Below are 26,802 nucleotides of genomic sequence, written 5' to 3'. Positions count from 1 at the left end.
CGTTTCGGAAATTTATTTTCCTCATCAGGGGCCAGCAGTAAAGTGCACCTAACATCTCCCTTTTTTTAAACCAAGCAAGTGCTTGTGGGAGATGTAGTCCATATTATCCTGGATGGATGCACTTTCAAATTACTGCTCGTTCCAAAGGCTCTAACATGAGCCCCCAAACATCACTCCTGTCCTCATCCATCGCGCAGCTCCACATGTGAGACTCCTTGGATAGAGGGTCTCGTTGCCCCCGTTTCTTCGGGGTGATGCTACTCAGCGGCAGGACCGCCGCTAATACACTCCGCTCCGTGGGGTTGTCCAAAAAGCGGGTAGCACTCGAGCCTGCGTGCGCCTTCCCCAAGGCGTTAGTTGGTATGGGCAGTTGCGTGCTTGTAATAGGCCCGACGCGTTTCGGAAATTTATTTTCCTCATCAGGGGCCAGCAGTAAAGTGCACCTACCATCTCCCTTTATTAAACCAAGCAAGTGCTTGTGGGAGATGTAGTCCATATTATCCTGGATGGATGCACTTTCAAATTACTGCTCGTTCCAAAGGCTCTAACATGAGCCCCCAAACATCACTCCTGTCCTCATCCATCGCGCAGCTCCACATGTGAGACTCCTTGGATAGAGGGTCTCGTGGCCCCCGTTTCTTCGGGGTGATGCTACCCAGCGGCAGGACTGCCGCTAATACACTCCGCTCCGTGGGGTTGTCCAAAAAGCGGGTAGCACTCGAGCCTGCGTGCGCCTTCCCCAAGGCGTTAGGTGGTATGGGCAGTTGCGTGCTTGTAATAGGCCCGACGCGTTTCGGAAATGTATTTTCCTCATCAGGGGCCAGCAGTAAAGTGCACCTACCATCTCCCTTTATTAAACCAAGCAAGTTCTTGTGGGAGATGTAGTCCATATTATCCTGGATGGATGCACTTTCAAATTACTGCTCGTTCCAAAGCCTCTAACATGAGCCCCCAAACATCACTCCTGTCCTCATCCATCGCGCAGCTCCACATGTGAGACTCCTTGGATAGAGGATCTTGTGGCCCCCGTTTCTTCGGTGATGCTACCCAGCGGCAGGACCGCCGCTAATACACTCCGCTCCGTGGGGTTGTCCAAAAAGCGGGTAGCACTCGAGCCTGCGTGCGCCTTCCCCAAGGCGTTAGTTGGTATGGGCAGTTGCGTGCTTGTAATAGGCCTGACGCGTTTTGGAAATTTATTTTCCTCATCAGGGGCCAGCAGTAAAGTGCACCTACCATCTCCCTTTATTAAACCAAGCAAGTGCTTGTGGGAGATGTAGTCCATATTATTCTGGATGGATGCACTTTCAAATTACTGCTCGTTCCAAAGGCTCTAACATGAGCCCCCAAACATCACTCCTGTCCTCATCCATCGCGCAGCTCCACATGTGAGACTCCTTGGATAGAGGGTCTCGTGGCCCCCGTTTCTTCGGGGTGATGCTACCCAGCGGCAGGACCGCCGCTAATACACTCCGCTCCGTGGGGTTGTCCAAAAAGCGGGTAGCACTCGAGCCTGCGTTCGCCTTCCCCAAGGCGTTAGTTGGTATGGGCAGTTGCGTGCTTGTAATAGGCCCGACGCTTTTCGGAAATTTATTTTCCTCATCAGGGGCCAGCAGTAAAGTGCACCTACCATCTCCCTTTATTAAACCAAGCAAGTGCTTGTGGAAGATGTAGTCCATATTATCCTGGATGGATGCACTTTCAAATTACTGCTCGTTCCAAAGGCTCTAACATGAGCCCCCAAACATCACTCCTGTCCTCATCCATCGCGCAGCTCCACATGTGAGACTCCTTGGATAGAGGGTCTCATGACCCCCGTTTCTTCGGGGTGATGCTACCCAGCGGCAGGACCGCCGCTAATACACTCCGCTCCGTGGGGTTGTCCAAAAAGCGGGTAGCACTCGAGCCTGCGTGCACCTTCCCCAAGGCGTTAGTTGGTATGGGCAGTTGCGTGCTTGTAATAGGCCCGACGCATTTCGGAAATTTATTTTCCTCATCAGGGGCCAGCAGTAAAGTGCACCTACCATCTCCCTTTATTAAACCAAGCAAGTGCTTGTGGGAGATGTAGTCCATATTATCCTGGATGGATGCACTTTCAAATTACTGCTCGTTCCAAAGGCTCTAACATGAGCCCCCAAACATCACTCCTGTTCTCATCCATCGCGCAGCTCCACATGTGAGACTCCTTGGATAGAGGGTCTCGTGGCCCCCGTTTCTTCGGGGTGATGCTACCCAGAGGCAGGACCACCGCTAATACACTCCGCTCCGTGGGGTTGTCCAAAAAGCGGGTAGCACTCGAGCCTGCGTGCGCCTTCCCCAAGGCGTTAGTTGGTATGGGCAGTTGCGTGCTTGTAATAGGCCCGACGCGTTTCGGAAATGTATTTTCCTCATCAGGGGCCAGCAGTAAAGTGCACCTACCATCTCCCTTTATTAAACCAAGCAAGTGCTTGTGGGAGATGTAGTCCATATTATCCTGGATGGATGCACTTTCAAATTACTGCTCGTTCCAAAGGCTCTAACATGAGCCCCAAAACATCACTCCAGTCCTCATCCATCGCGCAGCTCCACATGTGAAACTCCTTGGATAGAGGGTCTCGTGGCCCCCGTTTCTTTGGGGTGATGCTACCCAGCGGCAGGACCGCCGCTAATACACTCCGCTCCGAAAGTGCATCCATCCAGGATAATATCGACTACATCTCCCACAAGCACTTGCTTGGTTTCATAAAGGGAGACGGTAGACGTCGTGCACTTTACTGCTGGCCCCTGATGAGGAAAATAAATTTCCGAAACGCGTCGGGCCTATTACAAGCACGCAACTGCCCATACCAACTAACGCCTTGGGGAAGGCGCACGCAGGCTCGAGTGCTACCCGCTTTTTGGACAACCCCACGGAGCGGAATATATTAGCGGCTGTCCTGCCGCTGGGTAGCATCACCCCGAAGAAACGGCGGCCACGAGACCCTCTATCCAAGGAGTCTCACATGTGGAGCTGCGCAACGGATGAGGACAGGAGTGATGTTTGGGGGCTCATGTTAGAGCCTTTGGAACGAGCAGTAATTTGAAAGTGCATCCATCCAGGATAATATGGACTACATCTCCCACAAGCACTTGATTGGTTTCATAAAAGGAGACGGTAGACGTCGTGCACTTTACTGCTGGCCCCTGATGAGGAAAATAAATTTCCGAAACGCGTCGGGCCTATTACAAGCACGCAACTGACCATACCAACTAACGCCTTGGGGAAGGCGCACGCAGGCTCGAGTGCTACCCGCTTTTTGGACAACCCCACGGAGCGGAATATATTAGCAGCGGTCCTGCCGCTGGGTAGCATCACCCTGAAGAAACGGGGGCCACGAGACCCTCTATCCAAGGAGTCTCACATGTGGAGCTGCGCGACGGCTGAGGACAGGAGTGATGTTTGGGGGCTCATGTTAGAGCCTTTGGAACGAGCAGTAATTTGAAAGTGCATCCATCCAGGATAATATGGACTACATCTCCCACAAGCACTTGCTTGGTTTCATAAAGTGAGACGGTAGACGTCATGCACTTTACTGCTGGCCCCTGATGAGGAAAATAAATTTCCGAAACGCGTCAGGCCTATTACAAGCACGCAACTGCCCATACCAACTAACGCCTTGGGGAAGGCGCACGCAGGCTCGAGTGCTACCCGCTTTTTGGACAACCCCACGGAGCGGAATATATATATATATATATATATATATATATATATATATATATATATATTATATATATACATTCACTGAAAAAACCATAGGTTTCACACCAGTTATAGTTAGGAATTAGCATTTAAAAAACCTATTAAATTCACTGAAAAAACCATAGGTTTCACACCAGTTATAGTTAGGTGGAAATTTTACTCGCATAAAACCATTGAAATTCCCACGTGATTGTTAGTTGGACTCACTATAACTTGCGTGTGCAATGCACTGCTGATGACGTCACATATTACATCACTCATGACATGGTCAGTGACATCACTCATGTCATCACTGATGACATCTCAAATGACATCACTGATGACATCATCCAGTGAATGTGTATGTTTCTGAAAAATAAATATTTTTTATATATGTATATCCAAAGGTTGATGGAAGAATAAATGGGTAAATAAATGTCTAAATGGATTTGTTTTGTAAAATTGATTGGTTAACTGACTTATTAAATGTATCTTAGTGAATACATATATTAGCGAGTAATGTTTAAATATTTAAATATCTGTATCTGTGTCTCACTTTGTGTATAAGTGGCTGCATGGGTTGGTGAGTAGCTACATGAGTGTGTATATGGGTTATTAGTTGTTTTTTTGAGTATTAGTATCAGTGTCTGTATGGTTCGGTGGGGGATATTACTTAGAGCACAGATGCATGAATGAGTGACTCACTATTTGTATGTATTTTGAAGACAGCATGTGTGCAAGACTGTATGGGTGGATAATTGTGTGTATGGGTGGGTTAGTGAGTATGTGTTTTTATAATTGAATGTTTAAGAGAGTAAATATGTTTCCTTTTCTGTAGAAGTATGTGTAGTGGTGTGCATATAGCAGTATAATCAAGTAAATGGTTTATTTGCATGTGTGAATTTGTGTGTGAGTAACTATATGGATGAGTATTCGTGTGTAACAGGATGTATAAGTGTATGAGTACATATGATGAGTAAGTACATGCATGAGTGACTATATAGAACTGTTGGTGAATGAGTGGATGTGTATGTAGATTTTGGAATTACCTAATAAGTTGTTGTAATTGGTATTGGTTTCTCCTTTTTTAAGAAAATGTTAGTTTCTATTTTTGAATGTGTGTGTCAAAGGTTATTTTATGCTGACAGGAGGTCTGCCACTTTGTCACAAGGATGTTGTCAACAGTGATGTCATTTGAGATGTCATCAGTGATGTCATGAGTGATGTCACTGACCATGTCATGAGTGATGTAATATGTGACGTCATCAGCAGTGCATTGCACGCGCAAGTTATAGTGAGTCCAACTAACTATAACGTGGGAATTTCAATGGTTTTATGCGAGTAAAATTTCCACCTAACTATAACTGGTGTGAAACCTATGGTTTTTTCAGTGAATATATATATATATGTATATTACCTACTGGCGGTCACCAGTAGGTAGTTATATTTAGGACCTATTTTCCATAGGAAATTTGAAACATTCTATTCCCAATAGCTTTGGCTCCGGTTGACAAATCTATGCAAAATTTTCGAAACTCGTGGGGCGCGGCCCCCCTTCTGGAGGCCTTCAAGCCCTAGGGGACCGCCACCCACCAGGGCGGGCTCCTGTAGTGTCCCGAGGTGCCCACCCCCAGGACACTGCTGTTTGCTATGGCACAGCAATACAAAAGGGGAAGATGGATGGAGCGTTTGAGCAAATCAAACACTCACCCCCAGTCAACTGATCTCGGTTTAATCCATCACCATTCTTTAGCTCACTCAGCCACCCAGTACTATTGAACGTATTTACACCATTTTATGCTTTCTGGACCAAGACCTACCTTTTTTGCCAAATTTGGTGTAATTCCGTTCAGCAGTTCGGGCTGTAGCTTTGTCTAAAGTCCTATGGAAATTAACATGGAGAAAACCATGTGTTGGGACCGCCCTTTTTCTCGGGCCCGCTTGACGAATCACCCCAAAACTTTTAAAACAGGAGCTGACCTTAGTAAACCATTTGTTTCTAAAATTTCGCGAAGATTCGTCAAACGGCGCCAAAGATATTGGCAAAAGAAAAAACACTTCATGAATAGAAACAAGGACCTAACTATAACTACCTACTGGCGACCACCAGTAGGTTATATATATATCTATCTATATATCTATATCTATATATAGATATATAATTCAACAATCTTTGACGTTGGTGGGGGGAACACTGTCACAGCCTGTGGTCACGGCGAGACAAAGGGCCAAATTTCGCTTTTGTATTTCTCAGCAATCGAAGAATAGGCGGCACATACCTTAGTCGTTTTCCGCTCTTTAATACGACAAAAAGCTCTTCCCTTCCCTACGCATTTTGAACATCTCGTTCTTGATCAGGGTACCGTGATCAAGAACAAGATGTTCGAAACGCATAGCCCACCAGCTCACCAGGTGCTTCCAGTAAGCGCCACTGCACTGCGTTGCAGAGAGGTGGTTCTGGCCATGCCCCTATTTACACCTTTCCGCAACGCAGCTCTGTGGCGCTTACTGAAGGTACCTGGTGAGCTAGTTGGACCCCAGGGACCCTCAGGATTCAAGGGGACTTAATCCCCCAACTTACAATGCGCCAGGGGGCATGTTCGCAGAGTGGTGGAGAAAGGGGCATGGCCTTTGTCTATCTCTCACCAAGCCCACTGCGTGGAGCTTACTGTAGGTAAAAGGTAGGCTAGTTGGCACCTAAAGGACCCCGAGCAGTGAAGGGGATTTAAATCCCCATCCAATAGCGTGCCAGGGAGCGCGTTTGTAGCGTGGTGGGCAAAGTGCGTGTGGCCTGGTACGATTACTCAACAATGCTGCAGTGTGGGACTTACTGGAGGTAATAGTTTGAGAAGTTGACCCCCAAGGATGTCCTTGGGGCCAACTACCCCTCTTGTTACCTACAGTATGTCTCACCACCGTGGGTTTGCTAAGACGTCTTCGGAGGCCATGGCCCCCTTTCTCTACCACTCTGCAAACGTGCCTCATGGCAGACTATGGGATGGGGGATGAAGTCCAATTTATTCCTGAGGAACTTTGGAGGCCAATAATCCCTCCTGGTACCTCCTGTAAGTCCTAAGCAGCTGAATTCCTGAGCGTTGGTTGGACGCCCAGTACCCTTTCTCCACCACTCTGCAAACACGACTTCTAGTTAAAGTAGCATATTTCTGCTACTCTGACTTAGGGGTAATTTTAATCCCCCTGCCCTATTATGTACTAGGGGCTTACAGAGGAGGTCATGCTAATTACAGGGGTACCCCAACGCATAGTGTTCCCTACATACACTAGGGAGTGTATGTAGGTGTTTTCACTGTATTCTAAGTGTCTTTTAGCATATCACTGGCTCTAGGCCTGGTTAGTCAGAGTCAGTTACCACCAGTACCTGTCAGAAAAAGTTGTGGGCACAGGATGATTTTGCAACAAGGCCTCTTTCTGCTCCTCTGTTGGTTCCTTCTGCCCATGTCTTGCTTCTTCCTACACTTTTCTTTGTCTTTGAGGACTTCCGTTGCTTCTTTCTGTATTTCTTTTGCTTCTTTCTGTGCGTTTTTTCTTCTTTCTTCACATGTCCTACCTCTGTAGGCATAGTTAGAAGCTAGCATTTAAAAAAAACTTTCAAATTCATTGAAAAAACCATAGGTTTCAGGTATGTTATAGTTAGAAATTATCATTTAAAAAAACTTAGAAATTCATGGAAAAAAAACATTTGTTTCAGGCACGTTATACTTAGAAATTGGCATTTAAAAAACCTTTGAAATTCACTGAAAAAAACATAGGTTTCAGGCACGTTATAGTTAGAAATTAGCATCTAACAAACCTTAGAAATTCACAAAAAAAAACATAGGTTTCTGGGGCGTTATAGTTAGTTGTACATTTCACTCATACAAAACCAGTGAAATTCCCCTGTTATAGTTAGTTTAGCTAACTATAACTCGTGAACATATATATATATATATCTACATATATATATATATATATATACATATATATATATACTCACACACACATATATATATATATATACATACATATATATACATTACCTACTGGCGGTCGCCAGTAGGTAGTTACAGTTAGGACCAAGTTTCCATAGGAAGAACATTTTTTGTTTTGCTTATTACTTTGGCGTCGTTTGATGAATCTTCATGACATTTTCCAAACTAATTCTTCGTTCATATCAGCTCCTATGTTGAAAGTTTGGGGGTGATTCGTCAAGAGGGGGCCGAGAAAAAAGGGGGTCCCAAAACTTGTTTTCTCCATGTTAATTTCCATAGGAAACTTTAGACAAGGCTACAGGGTCGAACGGGTGAACAGAATTACCCCAAATTTGGCAGGGAGAAGGGTCATGGTCTAGAAAGAACTCTTTTGTTTATTCAGTGTAAATCCGTTCAGTAGTTTTTGAGAAATATCAAAATTTAAAGATATCGATATTTGGGAATTCTGCCATCTGACTGGCTGAGGCTTTACGAGCATGAGCTTGCTGCTTATTGGCTGCGAGCGGTTGCAACTAGGAAGTGATGGCCGCCATTTTGTGATTTGTGAAGAGGAAAAAAGGGGGAAAAAAGTAGGAAAGAGCATGGTAGGAGCACTGTAACCTCTGTGGGGTGTTCAGAGTGTGCTAAAGAGGGGGTGCAAAGCGAAGTATTCACCCCTACTGGTGTGAAAGTGCTGGGCTACGGAAATTAAGTGCGGTATTGCATAGTGTCTGATTCTGCTAAGGTGAGCTGCTGCGGGACTCGGGGATTAAGGCGTGAGCTCAACCTGTGTGTCTTCTGCTGTGAAGTCATGTGCCCTGGCCGCTGCACTACAGCTGTGGAAGTAGTGTCAGCATGTGTTTATACCTACTAGGACAAAGTACTGACCCGTACTGGTCTGAAAGTCCTGGGGTACTGAAAATATGTGAGATATTGTCTAGAGTCTCATGCTGCTAAGCTAAGCTGTTGCCGGACTCGGGGATGAAAGCGTGAGCCCAAACTGTGTGTCATATGCTGTGAAGTCATGTGCTCTGGCCGCTGTGCCACATCTGTCCAAGGAGTGTCAGCATATAGTTATACCTACTTGGATGAACTTTTGTTTCAAACACTGTAACTTGTGTATGGTACTTAGGGGGTGTTATACAGGGAGTGCGAAGGTGAATGTGCGTGTATCAAATCTATTCCGTATTTGTACAGTGCAAACTACTCACTCCTACGGGTCTGATGGCTCTGGGGGCAGCAGCTGAACTACTGACCCCTACTGATTTGAAAGTGCTGGGTACAGAAATTAAGTGAGGAATTTAGGTATGCCTAGAGTGTCATGCTGCTAAATTGAGCTGCTGCTGGACTCAGGGATGAGACCGTGAGCTCAAACTGTGTGTCCTATGCTGTGAAGTCATGTGCTCTGGGCGCTGTGCCACGCCTTTCCAACTTGTATATTGTGCTTAGGTGGTGTTATATAGGGAGTGCGAAGGTAAATCAATACGGTATTTGTAAAGCGCAAACTACTCACCCATATGGGTCTGAAGGCCCTCGAGGCCGGTGTGGAAATTATGTGAGCTATTAAGTGAGCTATTGCCCAGAGTCATATGGTGCTGAGCTGAGGTGCTGCCGGAGCAGGGATTAAATCATGAGCCCTGTGCTCTGAACTCATGTTTTCTGGCCGTTGCGGCACACCTGTCCAAGTAGTGTCAGCATTTGTGCATAAGTTCTAGGAGGAACTTTGTTTTAAAAAGCCGCAGTCGGTATTGGGAGTATCTGCCGGGCGGTGACATCAGGAGGGGAAGTCTCAGGGTGGGGGGTAGTAAACTATGGATTACGGAGGTTTACAGGTTAGTAAACATATAAATAAATAAAACAAATGTTGTTGCGCACAATGCATCGCAATTTGTGGCGCTGGGTGTTGTGGCCTTGTTGGGTGTCGGCGCTGCATGATCAGGAGCTGTATCACGTGTTGGTCTTTAGATGTGGCTGTGAGTTGGGTCCAATTCACGCTGTAGATAGTCGAGCTCCTTACACCAGTTAAAGGTTAATGTTAATTTCTTACTGCTAACTCGCCTGTTTTTGGATCGCATTGCAGATTTGGCTGGTCGTTGAAAATATGGGGAAGTGGTGTTTTAGTTATTAGTTTCCACGGGAACGTTTACTTTGCATATCATTAGCGTTAATTGTGACTCTCGTTGGTGGCGATTATTTTGGCAGAAGGTATGGATGAAAAACTGGTGAGATTTGCAGTTTTCACCAGGTTGAGAATGGGATGATAATTTAAAAACTCAGAAAAATAGGTTTAATGAACATTATAATTAGAAATTATCATTTAAAAAAACGTAGAAATTCATGGAAAAAAAACATTTGTTTCAGGCACGTTATACTTAGAAATTGGCATTTAAAAAACCTTTGAAATTCACTGAAAAAAACATAGGTTTCAGGCACGTTATAGTTAGAAATTAGCATCTAACAAACCTTAGAAATTCACAAAAAAAAACATAGGTTTCTGGGGCGTTATAGTTAGTTGTACATTTCACTCATACAAAACCAGTGAAATTCCCCTGTTATAGTTAGTTTAGCTAACTATAACTCGCGAACATATATATATATATATATACATATATATATATATATATATATATATATATACTCACACACACATATATATATATATATACATACATATATATACATTACCTACTGGCGGTCGCCAGTAGGTAGTTACAGTTAGGACCAAGTTTCCATAGGAAGAACATTTTTTGTTTTGCTTATTACTTTGGCGTCGTTTGATGAATCTTCATGACATTTTCCAAACTAATTCTTCGTTCATATCAGCTCCTATGTTGAAAGTTTGGGGGTGATTCGTCAAGAGGGGGCCGAGAAAAAAGGGGGTCCCAAAACGTGTTTTCTCCATGTTTATTTCCATAGGAAACTTTAGACAAGGCTACAGGGTCGAACGGGTGAACAGAATTACCCCAAATTTGGCAGGGAGAAGGGTCATGGTCTAGAAAGAACTCTTTTGTTTATTCAGTGTAAATCCGTTCAGTAGTTTTTGAGAAATATCAAAATTTAAAGATATCGATATTTGGGAATTCTGCCATCTGACTGGCTGAGGCTTTACGAGCATGAGCTTGCTGCTTATTGGCTGCGAGCGGTTGCAACTAGGAAGTGATGGCCGCCATTTTGTGATTTGTGAAGAGGAAAAAAGGGGGAAAAAAGTAGGAAAGAGCATGGTAGGAGCACTGTAACCTCTGTGGGGTGTTCAGAGTGTGCTAAAGAGGGGGTGCAAAGCGAAGTATTCACCCCTACTGGTGTGAAAGTGCTGGGCTACGGAAATTAAGTGCGGTATTGCATAGTGTCTGATTCTGCTAAGGTGAGCTGCTGCGGGACTCGGGGATTAAGGCGTGAGCTCAACCTGTGTGTCTTCTGCTGTGAAGTCATGTGCCCTGGCCGCTGCACTACAGCTGTGGAAGTAGTGTCAGCATGTGTTTATACCTACTAGGACAAAGTACTGACCCGTACTGGTCTGAAAGTCCTGGGGTACTGAAAATATGTGAGATATTGTCTAGAGTCTCATGCTGCTAAGCTAAGCTGTTGCCGGACTCGGGGATGAAAGCGTGAGCCCAAACTGTGTGTCATATGCTGTGAAGTCATGTGCTCTGGCCGCTGTGCCACATCTGTCCAAGGAGTGTCAGCATATAGTTATACCTACTTGGATGAACTTTTGTTTCAAACACTGTAACTTGTGTATGGTACTTAGGGGGTGTTATACAGGGAGTGCGAAGGTGAATGTGCGCGTATCAAATCAATTCGGTATTTGTACAGTGCAAACTACTCACTCCTACGGGTCTGATGGCTCTGGGGGCAGCAGCTGAACTACTGACCCCTACTGGTTTGAAAGTGCTGGGTACAGAAATTAAGTGAGGAATTTAGGTATGCCTAGAGTGTCATGCTTCTAAATTGAGCTGCTGCTGGACTCAGGGATGAGACCGTGAGCTCAAACTGTGTGTCCTATGCTGTGAAGTCATGTGCTCTGGGCGCTGTGCCACGCCTTTCCAACTTGTATATTGTGCTTAGGTGGTGTTATATAGGGAGTGCGAAGGTAAATCAATACGGTATTTGTAAAGCGCAAACTACTCACCCATATGGGTCTGAAGGCCCTCGAGGCCGGTGTGGAAATTATGTGAGCTATTAAGTGAGCTATTGCCCAGAGTCATATGGTGCTGAGCTGAGGTGCTGCCGGAGCAGGGATTAAATCATGAGCCCTGTGCTCTGAACTCATGTTTTCTGGCCATTGCGGCACACCTGTCCAAGTAGTGTCAGCATTTGTGCATAAGTTCTAGGAGGAACTTTGTTTTAAAAAGCCGCAGTCGGTATTGGGAGTATCTGCCGGGCGGTGACATCAGGAGGGGAAGTCTCAGGGTGGGGGGTAGTAAACTATGGATTACGGAGGTTTACAGGTTAGTAAACATATAAATAAATAAAACAAATGTTGTTGCGCACAATGCATCGCAATTTGTGGCGCTGGGTGTTGTGGCCTTGTTGGGTGTCGGCGCTGCATGATCAGGAGCTGTATCACGTGTTGGTCTTTAGATGTGGCTGTGAGTTGGGTCCAATTCACGCTGTAGATAGTCGAGCTCCTTACACCAGTTAAAGGTTAATGTTAATTTCTTACTGCTAACTCGCCTGTTTTTGGATCGCATTGCAGATTTGGCTGGTCGTTGAAAATATGGGGAAGTGGTGTTTTAGTTATTAGTTTCCATGGGAACGTTTACTTTGCATATCATTAGCGTTAATTGTGACTCTCGTTGGTGGCGATTATTTTGGCAGAAGGTATGGATGAAAAACTGGTGAGATTTGCAGTTTTCACCAGGTTGAGAATGGGATGATAATTTAAAAACTCAAAAAAATAGGTTTAATGAACATTATAATTAGAAATTAGCATGTAAAAAACCTTTGAAATTCACTGAAAAAACCATAGGTTTCTGGGACGTTATAGTGTGTTGGACATTTCACTCATACAAAACGATAGAAATTCCCCTGTTATAGTTAGTTGAGCTAACTATATCTCGCGCCCCGACAATGTACTGCTGATGACGTCACATATTACATCATTCATGACATTGTCAGTGACATCACTGATGAAATCACTGATGACATCTCCAATGACATCACTGATGATATCATCCATGTGAAAATCTGATGCACCTCATCAGACCCTAATATAACACTTGATACACCCACTCTAAAATACAGAATATAATTTTCTAAACCATTAACACACTAATACCAGTTAGTACATATCCACTCACTAATTTGTAGGTCTACACACACATCCACTCATTCACTCATACAGTCACTCATACATACAGTCAGCCATCAATACAGCATTATCATATCCAGTCACATATCTATACAGACACTCACACACCGTGTCTCATTGATAGAGTTATTTACACACCTAGTCAGTCATGGAAATAATCAATCACACTTTCATTTACTCACCTGTACAGTTATACACATACCACCACAATTATTTAAAGATATACCAACACACACTTACACTCTAATACAATAACTAATACAAACATACACTGATCCATACAGGCAATCAGTCACTCTCAAATGTAGTCATGTATAAACTCCAACATGCAGATATACTGCCTTTCACATATGCAGTTACTCACACATGTACCACTGAGGCATCCATTCACTCATCAACACACCCATACACACACTCACCCAGCCATACAGCCCTTCAGAGATACAGTCTTGAAAACATATACCCAGTGAATTATCCACTCACAAATCTTTGCACATAGTCACCCCCCCACCCACCTACACAGACATTCAGGGTCCCATACAGATACTCAGACAACCAATCAATAGCCCATATAGATCCTTCTTTAGCTGCTAACCAACCCCTGCAACCGCTTACACCCCAACTGATAACCTAAACTGTGTGAGTGTTTGTATCAGTAGCTAACACATGCATTCAGTAAGACACAATTGATTACTCACTTATACAGTCAGTCACACACCTACTAAATCATCCATCCTGACGCTTATACACCCATTCATTCTTCAATACACCTTGGTGTGTGTGTATATATATATATATATATATATATATATATATATATATATATACTTAACCTACTGGTGATAGCCAGTAGGTATATATAGTTAGGATTAATTCTCTATGGAACTTTTGAAAAGTCTATGTCTAATAACTTTGGCGTTTGTGCACGGAATCGGCTGAAATTTTCAGGAAAATGGCACATTTTGTTTCTGAGCAGCCCTTGAAAATTTGGGGGGGTTTCGTCAAGGGGGGGCCGAGAAAAAAGGGGGGTCCCAAAACGCGTTTTTCCCATGTTAATTTCCATAGGGCGTTTGGCCTCACTTTTAGCTCGAACGGCTGATTGGATTTGCAAGAAACTTGGCAAAATTGTAGGGACTGTTAGCCCGATGTGCCTTTGCTGGGTCTCAATATATGTGCTCCTGTGGATTTTGAGAAATGAACGTTTTAAAAAATGTACATATCTGTGACAGCGTCCCAGATAGCGCTCCAGATCGCGTACTTTTCGCGTCACGGAGCTTTGCGAAGCGATGCTGATTGGCTCTCCGGTGTCTGTCAACATTCTAAACAGTCCGGTGCGGCCGCCATCTTGTCTCTCTGTAGGATCGAGAGACAAGAAGAGGTGAAAAACGAAGGGGGAATTTAATGAAAGGGGGCAAGGTAGACCCCTCTTGACCCCCTAGGAATGATGTTGGGGTTATTAAAGGGTCCCGTGGGGAAAATAAAAAAAAATAGATTTTTCACGGTAGAAGCGCTTCCCGGATTGCGAACCGGGCTGCAAACTGGTAGCGAAACGGGAATTCGCCATTTTGTGTTTCAGTTTAATTAAATTACAGGGTATAAGGGGGTACGGGAGACGTATCCTGATCCCTTATGTTTTTTGAGGGTGGCTGAGGAGGCTCATATATGTTGATACATGTCTTCCAGCGGTTGTGCATGAGCGTTTTATTTTTTTTGCTGCGTGACGTCTGTTAACATTCGATTCGATGGAAATCAGGAAGTGTTGACCGCCATTTGGTCACTGCGAGTAAATATTTTATTTGTTATAAATAAATCATTATTGATAAACATTGTCTGCGCCATTTTTTGCAATGCCACACTTTTGTCGAGCACAGCAGCCATTTTAGATGCCTTGACCAGACCCACTGTCTGCACCCTCACAAGCATCTCCCCCACGCACTGGTCACTCCCGCTCTCCTTTTCATGTATGGGCTAGAAACCTCCTCCCATCTGCGCTGTTCTTCTCTGAGAATCACACCCTGTGCCCGTCCGACACCTGCCTTTCACCCTATTCACTACTGCACCCTCTGACACTCCTCTTCCTCTGTGTCCGATTGTCCAGGCCCGTCCCAGGCTATCACCTAGCCCTGCAGATGTAGTTTATGGCCTCAACTGTAAAGAATCACCCCTCTTCAAAGAAGTTACAGTAGATCAAGGCCCCCACCCGATGAGATCCGTCACACTACACGCGTTCCTGCAATCTGATAACCATCCTGTATTGTGATTGGAGAGGGGATTCTCACTGTGAGGGTGTGTGGGACCGAGCCTGAAGCGGAAGATTCCAGGGATGCCTTTTTGAACATCAAAGTCTTCACAATTATGTGTCACATTAAAAATATATAGCACTCCAACAAAGTAGAAGGAAAATAACACTTTAATAACTTATCAATATATACATCGCAACAAAAACAGTAAACACCTTAAAACATTTTTTATTAAAACAGAAGCAACAATGGTTTATGACATGGGGAACAGTAGTGATATCCTGGGCGGGTGATGGAACTGGGTTTGTTAATGGAAAAACATCTACAGAGAAAACTATTGGTAAATTATACTTCTCCGGAAATTTTAAACTCACAAATGTTTCATTTGTGTAATCGTTTTATGAACATGTACATTAAAAAACTAAAAGAAATGCCAAGAACGTCCCATGTGAAAGTGAATTTTATCTGGCAATTTTTTTCTTTTCCTTCTCATGAAAAGAAAGTTAAAGCCAGGTTCGTTACCTGCCTCATCTGCAAAAAAAAAACTCTCGAGAGGGACCGAAAAAAAATAGCGCTATGGTAATCATACCATGCATCGGCACATGGAGAGGTGGCACCCTCTTAATTATTCTAAAGCACAACTTCGAGATTTGGGGGATAACCCCCGACCGGCAAAAACATCCACCAATGACTTAGCAATAAGTGAGTCAGAGGCAAGGGAAACGGTCCCAAATCTGCAAAAGAACTTTGGGCAGATGAGATTGACTTGTGTAGCATGTGGAAAATTTATTTCATGCGGAGAGATCAGTATTACTTCAATAAATACAGTAATCAATGATGCATTAGAACTTAATATCAATTCATTTTCCGAACGTGTAATCAGTACCTGCCCCATGTCAATTCATTGTTCGAACGTATAATCAATACCCATCCCGGATCAATTCATTGTCCGAACATATAATCAGTCTTATCCCATATCAATTCATGTGCTAAAAACTGCATACATATCTCATGATATCAAGGCTGAGCAATCGGGGCACAATAGTTGCATTTGTACCGGCGCCATTTTGGGTGAGGTCTGGAAGGTCCAAGTATAGTCAAAATGTCTCCACCAACTCGTGGTTGGACTGGGACCTCTTTCGGTAGTCCAAAAGTTTTCGTTGAAGGGTAGTAGAGGGGACTGGCGACATGAACCATCAGTCAAAGAGGGGTGGGAGGCAAAAATCTCTCCTACCGGGTCATACTGGTGTCCCACCGGAACTGATCAAGTTGGTAGTCTTGCAGGATTTTGGTGATTTCATGACTGAGGCCGGCGCCGGCATGAGCGCGCCGACGTCCCGCGGCTACGTCGTGGTCGTTCCGTGAGTGATCATGGCAGTCATTCCCCATCGGGGGTCGGGGGCCCCCGTGGCTCTTATAGAATCTTCAAAGTTGAGGAGAACGTTTCTGGATGCAGGACTCATTTTGTAGTTGAACTCAGAAGCGCCGTTGCACCGCAACAGTGGACGAGACCCCCGCTGGGTGAGCGGAGCATCATTGCCTCGCAATAGTGGACGAGACCTTTTGTCGGGTGAGTGCAGCGTCGCTGCATCGCAAGAGTGGACGAACCCTTTTGTTGGGTGAGTGGAGCGTTGCTGCATCGCAAGAGTGGACGAACCCTTTTGTTGGGCGAGTGGAGCGTCGCTGTATCGCAAGAGTGGACGAACCCTTTTGTTGGGTGAGTGGAGCGTTGGGGGTGCAGCTGAGGGGCCCCCACCTGGGGGGGGTGGGAGAGGCTCGTTCGCGCCGCCTCTCCCTCCCAGCGCACCCCACGCTGACACCTGGCGTTGATATCCGTGATGTCCGGACCAGGCGATAAGAGGGGGCGGGGGGTCGGAGGCAGAGGCAAGACACCCCCCCCCGTGGCCTGCAGGGCGCCGCTTCAGGCCCGAACGGGGAGCTCATATCAAGCCGGGGCCAGACCAGGAGATACGAGGGGGGGGGTCGGTGGCATATGCAAGACATCCCCCCCGTTGTCGCAGTCATTATCTAAGAAAGAAGAAGAATCCCGTCGGCCTCGGCTCCTCTCCTGGCCCACCTTACGGGATGACCTCCCCGGCCGACGGCTGCCAGCAGGACTCGCCCTACACGTGCCGAAGGCCTCGTCTTCCGGATGGGCGTAGCCGCGAACCTGTTGCACTTCGGGAGTTTCCGGAATGGGGGTAGGTATCTGCTGATTTGTATTTATTTCATGTTACCGTTATTGGGCGTGGCGGGCGGTGGGACAGACATGCTTGGAGCAGTGGGGGGGTGGCGGAGCCTAGCTACCTTGTGGCTGCCGTAACGTCAAGCTTGGCTTCTTTCACCATTTTCATGTTTCTTATTTCTAGCGAAGTCAAAAACTCATCAGAGGCCTACTGATTTTGTTCGATTTCTTTCCTTTCCTTTTCAAGTGTGTTTCATGCTAAAGTTTCTGTTTAACAGGATACAGGGATTACTTCGTATTTTACATATGTCTGCTTTATTAGGGGTTCTCTCCGGTTGAGTCAGATGATGTACCTCTAATAAATGGTCCGGGTGGAAGTAGTTTCTCAATCAGTGGGGAGTGACAGATTACAACGGGGGACAAAGGTCCGCATTACCCACCCTTCACTACTTGCAAAGACTAGACAGAATATTTCTATTCCACGTTATTTGCAAACAGAGAGTACCTCGAAAGAACTATTCCTTGAACAATAAATTTCCAGCCAATCAATCAATCAGGCATGACGGATTACAACGGGGGACAAAAGTCCGCATTACCTATCCTTCACTATCTGCAAAGGGAGACAGAATATTTCTATTCTTCTCTGTTTGTAGACAGGGAATATCTCAAACAGCAATAATCGATAAAAAAAATAGTAGGATTATAACACTTTAATAACTTATAAATATATACATCGCAACAAAAACCGTAAACACCTAAAACATTTTTTATTAAAACAGAAGCAACAATGACAACTAACAGTAGTGATATCCTGGGCGGGTGATGGAACTGGGATTGTTAATGGAAAAAGATCTACAGAGAAAACTATTGGTGAATTATACTTCTCCGGAAATTTAAAACTCACAAATGTTTTATTTGTGTAATCGTTTCAGGTCAAACGGATTGTGGGACAATGTTCACAATGGAAGAGTCACCAAAAGGCATTTGGATCGATGTTGCAGCAGGCTGTCATGTATATAGTTATTTAATAAAACGTTTTACCCTGTTACTTTGCTGGTGTGTTGTATATATTTATAATATTTGCATAGGTTTTGTCGTTATTTTGGGTGGGGTGGGGTGGGCGGCGGAGTCGAGCTGTCTTGCAGCCATCATGGTGTGGAGCTAAGTTCATCTTACTAGTTTCGTATTTCTCATGAGGGGTTGTTCTTAATGTTTCTATTTTAGCGAGGTCAAAAACAGATCCCATTAGTGGCCTACTGATTTTGCTCGATTCCTTTAGTTTTTTAAAACTATTTTTCACTATCTGCAAAGACTAAACAGAGTATTGCGACTCTGTGCTTGTTTGTAAATACAGAATGAACCAAAGAGAACCAATTCTAAAACAGTAAATGCTTGGATAGCAATCAATCAAATAGAGAGAGAAGCAGGCACGACGGATTACAACGGGGGCAAAGGCCTGCGTTAACTACCCTTCACTATCTGCAAAGAGAGAGTACTGGTAAGAGAAAAGAGGGGGGGGGGAGGGGGGACAGCGTTCAAAGCACATCAGCGTGCATAAACACGAAAATGTTTTTACCTATCATGTACTTGACATTTGACAGCATTTGATATTTGATATTAAAAAACCATTGAAATTCACAGAAAAAAACATAGGTTTTAGGCCATATATAGTTAGGGATTTGCATTTACAAAACCTTATTTTACTCGCATAAAACCATTGAAATTCGCATATATAGATAGATGCGCTAACTGTATATCGCGCACCCGCAATCCACTGCTGATGATGTCACATATTACATCATTCATGACATGGTCAGTGACATCACTGATGACATCATTCATGTGATAATACGATGAACCTCTTCAGACTCTAATATAACCTTAGATATACTCAGGGTAAACAGACACTCACAGACTGTCACTCATCCATGGAGTTACTCACACACCTAGTCAGTCATGCACTGAATCAATCACACCTCCATATCCTCAACTATACAGTTATACACACCTTACTTATTCAAACATATACTAACACATATTTACTCTTTTATACAATCCCTGATACAAGTTCACAATGATCCATACAGCCACTCACACATTCACTGGCTCTTATGCACAGTAATTTATATATGTGAACTCTCACATGTACTGTGTTTTACATATGTACTTACTTTGACATGTAGCACTGAGATATCCATTCACTCACCAATACACTCGTACACAGTCAACCACCCATACAGCTGTTTCCACATGCAGTTTTGAACCCATAGATCTAGTGAATAAACTGTTCACACATATATGCACAGAGTCACACACCTCCCAGCCACCCCCACACACACACTCACTCTCCCATACAAATACTTGGACAACCAATCAATAACCCATACAGTTACTCATATAGCTACTGATCAACACATGCAGCAGTTCATAGAACAACAGATATAATGATGCACAAATTAGGATAGTTTAGTCACTAACCCATGCACTCAGTGAGACACATTTAATCACTCTCTCATACAGTCAGTCATGCACCTACTAAATCCTTCATCCAGACACTTATACATCCACTCATTCTTCAATATGTAAGACATATTTTAACTTTACAGAAACAGACAGCCACTGGATGATGTCATCAGTGATGTCACTGACCATGTCATGAATGATGTAATATGTGACATCATCAGCAGTGGATTGCGGGTGCGCGATATATAGTTAGCGCATCTAACTATATATGCGAATTTCAATGGTTTTATGCGAGTAAAATAAGGTTTTGTAAATGCAAATCCCTAACTATATATGGCCTAAAACCTATGTTTTTTCTGTGAATATATATATATATATATATATATATATATATATATATATATATATATATATATATATATATATATATATATATATATATATATATATATATATATATATATATATATATATATATATATATATATATATATATATAATAGGAAATCCCCAACATTCTATTGGGAATAACTTTGGCGCCGATTTAGGAATCTGCGTGTAATTTTCCTTAAAATTGCTTCGCTCCGCTCCGCTCCTTCCCTGAAAGTTTCAGGGGGATTCTTCAAGCGGGGGCCGAGAAAAAAGGGGGGTCCCAAAATGTGTTTTCCCCATGTTAATTTCCATAGGGACCTTTAGACACCGCTACAGCCGAACGGCTGAATGGAATTACACCAAACTTGGCAAAATGGTAGGGCCTGGTATGCAGATGTGCCTTTGCTATGTTTGGTGAAAATCCCTCCAGTAGTTCTTGAGAAAATTGAATTTGAAATGTTTCAAATGACATTTTCTATGGGACCTTTAGACACAGCTACAGCCCGAACGGCTGAATGGAATTACACCAAACTTGGCAAAATGTTAGGGACAGGTATGCAGTAGTGCCTTTTCTATATTTGGTAAAAATCCCTCCAGTAGTTGCTGAGAAAATTGAATTTGAGCAAATTATATATCTATCTGCGCTCAACATTCTATTGGGAATAATTTTGGCGTCGATTGAGGAATCTGTGTGTAATTTTCAAGAATTTTGTCCAGCTCCGCTCCACTCCTTCCCTTAAAGTTTCGGGGGGATTCGTCAAGCGGGGCCGAAAGGGGGGTCCCAAAACGTGTTTTCCCCATGTTAATTTCCATAGGGACCTTTAGACACGGCTACAGCCCGAACGGCTGAATGGAATTACACCAAACGTGGCAAAATGGTAGGGCCTGGTATGCAGATGTGCCTTTGCTATGTTTGGTGAAAATCCCTCCAGTAGTTGTTGAGAAAATTGAATTTGAGCAAATTATATATCTATATGCGCTCACCGTACGCGCACCGTATGCGTACGGTACGCGTACCGTACGCGTACATGCGCGTACCCTTACGTGCGCGAGCGAGTTTCTGATTGGCTGGCAGTCAACTGTCAACATTCCAAACTGTGTAAACTAGGAAGTGTTGGCCACCATCTTGTTTTTCAGGAGAACTGAGGCACAAGAGAGCCCAAACCAAGAGTGGAAAACACGAAAAGGGGGCAGGGCAGAGACCCCCCCAACCCTCTAGCCCTTCTCAGGGGGTCCCAAAAGGACCCCGAAGGGCAAAAAAAAATAAAAAATTCGAAAAAATCAAGTGGTATGCGCACAGTACGCATACCTCGCGATTTAAAAAATAAATGTTTTTTTGCACTTAGTGGTCCTTCTGGGACCCCCTGAGAAGGGCTAGGGGTCAGGGGGTCTCAACCCTGCCCCCTTTTCGTGTTTTCCACTCTTGTTTTGTGCTCTCTTGTGCCTCACTTCTCCTGAGAAACAAGATGGCTGCTCAGGTGGTCCCAGAAGGATAATAACATATATAAAGGTTATCTGCTAATAGAATTAGCATTTACAAAACCTTTGAAATGTATTGAAAAAAATATAGGTTTCACGCCTGATATAGTTAGGAATTAGCATTTAAAAAACCTCGCAAATTCACTTAAAAAAACATAGGTTTCAGGCTTTATATAGTTAGGAATTAGCATTTAAAAAACCTTGCAAATTCACTTAAAAAACCATAGGTTTCAGGCCTTATATCGTTAGGAACTAGCATTTAAAAAACTTTGAAAATTCACTGAAAAAACCATAGGTTTCAGGCCTTATATAGTTAGGAATTAGCATTTAAAAAACCTTTAAAAATAACTCAAAAAACTATAAGCTTTGGGGTGTTATAGTTAGCTGGACATTTCACTCATACAAAACCATTGGAATTGCTCCTATATAGTTATTGTACTAACTATATTTCGCGCACCCGCAATCCACTGCTGATGATGTCACATATTACATCATTCATGACATTTTTGTGTTCTACACATTTGTTTTTCTGCTTTCTTTTGCCTCAGTCTAATGAGCACAAGATGGCTGCCAACACTTCCTGGTTTGGAGTGTTGACAGCCAATAAGCATGCAGCTTTCTCAGAAAGGTACGCGCACCTTCCGCATACCGTACGCGTACGTACGCGGACCCGTGCGCGCATGGTACGCGCACCCCACGATTTTTCGAAATTAAAAAAATAAAAATTTTTGCCTTGGGGGGTCCTAGTGGGACCCCCGAGCAGGCCTAGGGGGTCAGGGTGCTTCGACCCTGTCCCCTTTTTGAGTTCTACACGTTTGTTTTCCTGCTTTCTTGTGCCTCAGTCTATCGAGGCACAAGAGGGCTGCCAACAATTTCTGTTTTGGAGTGTTGACAGACATTGGCAGCCAATCAGCATGCAGCTCGCACACGCGAAGATCCGCGCACGTCAGCGCACGTATATATAAATATATATATATATATTATAGTTAGCTGGACCTTTTACAAAACCATTGAACTTCCCCCGTTATAGTTAGTTGTACTCACTAAAACTCGCACGCCCGCAATCCACTGCTGATGATGTCACATATTACATAATTCATGACATGGTCAGTGACATCACTAATGACATCTCAAATGACATCACTGATGACATTACTGATGACATCATTCAGTGAATGTGGTTTGCTTTGATATTTAAATATGTATTATAAATACACTAATTTGCATTGAAGAATGAGTGGATATATAAATATAAATGTGTGGATGGTGGATTTAGTAACAGTGTCATTGATTGTTTCCTTGACTAATTTGTAGAGTCTCACTATATAAAATGTGTAGTTATTAACTGTGTGAAAGTCTTTTTTGCTTTGTCGTAATTGCTATGTTAAAGACTATATTTGTTATTGGTTTCTTAACTGAGTATTTGTATGGGTAAATGAATGTCTATTTGGTTTGGTGGGGGTGTGTGATTGCCAAAAAATGTGTGAATAGTTCATTCAGTAGGTATATGAGGTTAAGACTACATGTTATAACAGTTGTTTCAGTGAGTGTATATGTTTATCGGTGTGGTGGTGATGAAATATTTCTCTCAATGGTACATCTCCATTAAACTTGAAACAAAAGGCAGTGTATGTGACAGTTATATCTAATTAAGTGTGTCTAAGGCTTAGTGATTGTATGAGTCACTATATGGATAACTGTATACTTGTAATAGTGATTTTATAACACACTAAGTGTGAGTTATCTATATAAATAGATGAACAGGTGTTTGAGTAAATGTAAGTATAATCAATTGTTTGCATAATTCAGAAGGATGTCTTTATAAGTGAATACAATGTGTGCTGGTGTGTAATGTTGAAATAGGCGTATAAGTATATTTGATAGTGTTCTGTTGAATATTCACTGCATATAACACTGAATCTATAGGTAAGAGTTTAGATGTGTGTATAGTTCTATGAATAACTGAGTGGGTGTTTAGAAATTTCTATTGGTGTGTCAATGGTTTCAAATGTGGCACTTTCGATTTTACAGTGAGTGATGAAAGATTATACTAGTGTGTGATGAGGTGTATTTGATTGTCACATGGATGATGTCATCAGTGATGTCATTTGAGATGTCATCAGTGATGTCATCAGTGATGTCACTGACCATGTCATGAATGATGCACTTTTTGTGACGTTCCGGTGGTGCAGAAGACTGAGTGATATTTATCAGGCAGGACTAAGCCACTTTTTGTGGCGTAATCCTGCCTGATTAATATCAGTCCCTTTAACGCAGTGTCCTGCGTTAAAGGGGTGTGCAATGGGTGTTGCTGGGGGCGTTCTCAGCAGCATCCATGGACTTGAGTAATTTATAGCATCCGCAAAGTCAGTCTTTCAAAAATTCCAAAGTATAGGACATGATAATCCAAATCCAAATGTTTCTCAAGAAAAGTCATAAACTGTGTCCGTGGGTCATATCTGCCCAAATACCGATATTCCGAACGATTGAAAATGACTTTTCTTGAGAAACATTTGGATTTGGATTATCATGTCCTCTACTTTGGAATTTTTGAAAGACTGACTTTGAGGATGCTATAAATTACTCAAGTCTGCCCGAATTGTGTTGGTAAAATTGATACCTAGTCACTTTGAATAAGAATGTACTTACGTCTCATCTAATATTTGGAAGAAATATCTAGTTATATGACAACAGGATACCGACATAACTTGAAGGAAATAAGAACGCCCTTAAGAAGTTCTGTTGTACAGAACGAAACGCGTCGGCTGGCTGTGGTACATAAACTTAAGGAAAATAAAAGCATTTGAATATACACCAAGATTCAGCGCTTCAATAAGGACTCTAAGTGATATATTTTGATTGGACTTGTGGTGCAAGTGGTGCTGTGCCAAACTTTGGAATATTCTCCACTACTCATTCTCTACTACTCTACTACTCTCTACTACTCACTCCCTACTACTCACTATCTACTACTCTACTACTCACTCTCTACTACTCTCTACTCTACTGCTCACTCTCTACTACTCTCTCTTTACTACTAACTCTCTACTACTCTCTCTCTACTTCCCACTCTCTACTACTCTCTACTACTCACTCTCTACTACTCACTCTCTACTACTCACTCTCTACTACTCTCTACTACTCACTCTCTACTACTCTCTCTCTACTACTCTCTACTACTCACTCTACTACTCACTCTCTACTACTCTCTACTATTGTCTCTCTCTGCTACTCACTCTCTACTACTCACTCTCTACTACTCACTCTCTACTACTCACTCTCCACTACTCTCTACTACTCACTTTTTACTAATCTCTACTACTCTCTCTCTACTGCTCTCTACTACTCACTCTACGACTTACTCTCTACTACTCACTCTACTATTCACTCTACTACTCTCTACTACTCACTCTCTGCTACTCTCTCTACTGATCCCTACTACTCTCTACTACTCACTCTCTACTATCTATTACTCACTCTCTACTCTCTACCTCTCTCTAATTCTCTCTCTACTAGTCTCTACCTCTCTACCTCTACCTCTCTACCTCTACCGCTCTACCTCTACACCTCTACCTCTCTACCTCTCGCTACACCCACACATATACACATATATATGCATATATATGCCTATGCATTTATATATATGTATGCGTATATATATATATATTCACTGAAAAAAAACATAGGTTTCACACCAGCTATAGTTAGGAATTAGCATTTAAAAAACCTATTAAATTCACTGAAAAAACATAGGTTTCACACCAGTTATAGTTACCTGGAAATTTTACTGACATAAAACCATTGAAATTCCCACGTTATAGTTAGTTGGACTCACTATAACTTGCGCGTGTATTACACTGCTGATGACATCACATATTACATCACTCATGACATGGTCAGTGACATCACTCATGACATCACTGATGACACCATCCAATGAATTTGTGTCTTTCTGAAAAATAAACATGTTTTATATATGTATATGTAAAGGTCGATGGAAGAATAAATGTTTCAATAAGTGTCTTAATGAATGTTTTAAAAAAAAATTGATTGGTTAACTGGCTTATTAAGTGTATCATAGTGAATACATATATTAGCGAGTATTGTTTAAATATTTAAATGTTTGTATCAGTGTTTCACTTTGTGTATAAGTGGCTGCATGGGTTGGTGAGTAGCTACATGTGTGTGTATATGGGTTATTAGATGTTTTTTTTAGTATCAGTATAAGTGTCTGTATGATTTGGTGGGGGTGTTACTTAGCACATAGATGCATCAATGACTAACTCACTGTTTGTATGTGTTTTGAAGACAGCATATGTGCTGGACTGTATGGGTGAATGATTGTGTATATGTATTTGTTAGTAAGTGAATGACTGTCTTACTAGTGTCTTTATCAGTAACTACATATGTTTTAATCTAGTATATGTGAGTATTGATGTATATAAGTGAGTATATGTGAGAGTGAGAGATTGAAAGAGTTCTTGTTTAAATAAGTATGGGTTTCTATAAGTGATTGTTTAAGAGAGTAACTATGTGTAAGTTTCCTTAGAAGTAAGGTGGTAGTGTGTGTATAGCTGTATATGCAAAAAAAATGGATGTTCAATAGTTTATTTGCATGTGTGAGTATGTGTGTGAGCAACTTTTGGAAGACTGTCTGTGTGTTAACGGATGTATAGGTGTATCACTACATATGATGAGTGAGTATATGTATGAATGACTATATAGAACTGTTGGTGAATGAGTGGATGCGTATATAAATGGTGGAATTACTGAATTGGTTGTTGTAACTGATATAGGTATCTCCACTTTTTTGAAAATGTTAGTTTCTATTTTTGAATATGTGTTTCAAGGGTTACTTTACAGTGTAATATGTGATGGCATCAGCAGTACATTAAACACACAAGTTATAGTGAGTCCAACTAACTATAACGTGGGAATTTCAATGGTTTTATGTCAGTAACATTTCCAGGTAACTATAATTGGTGTGAAACCTATGTTTTTTTTAGTGAATTTAATAGGTTTTTTAAATGCTAATTCCTAACTATAACTGGTGTGAAACCTATGTTTTTTTTGTGAATTTCATAGGTTTT

This window comes from Lissotriton vulgaris, chromosome 4_1 (genome assembly GCF_964263255.1).
Source record: "Lissotriton vulgaris chromosome 4_1, aLisVul1.2, whole genome shotgun sequence".
In the NCBI taxonomy this organism is placed as follows: domain Eukaryota; kingdom Metazoa; phylum Chordata; class Amphibia; order Caudata; family Salamandridae; genus Lissotriton; species Lissotriton vulgaris.
This window is presented reverse-complemented; position numbering follows the sequence as displayed.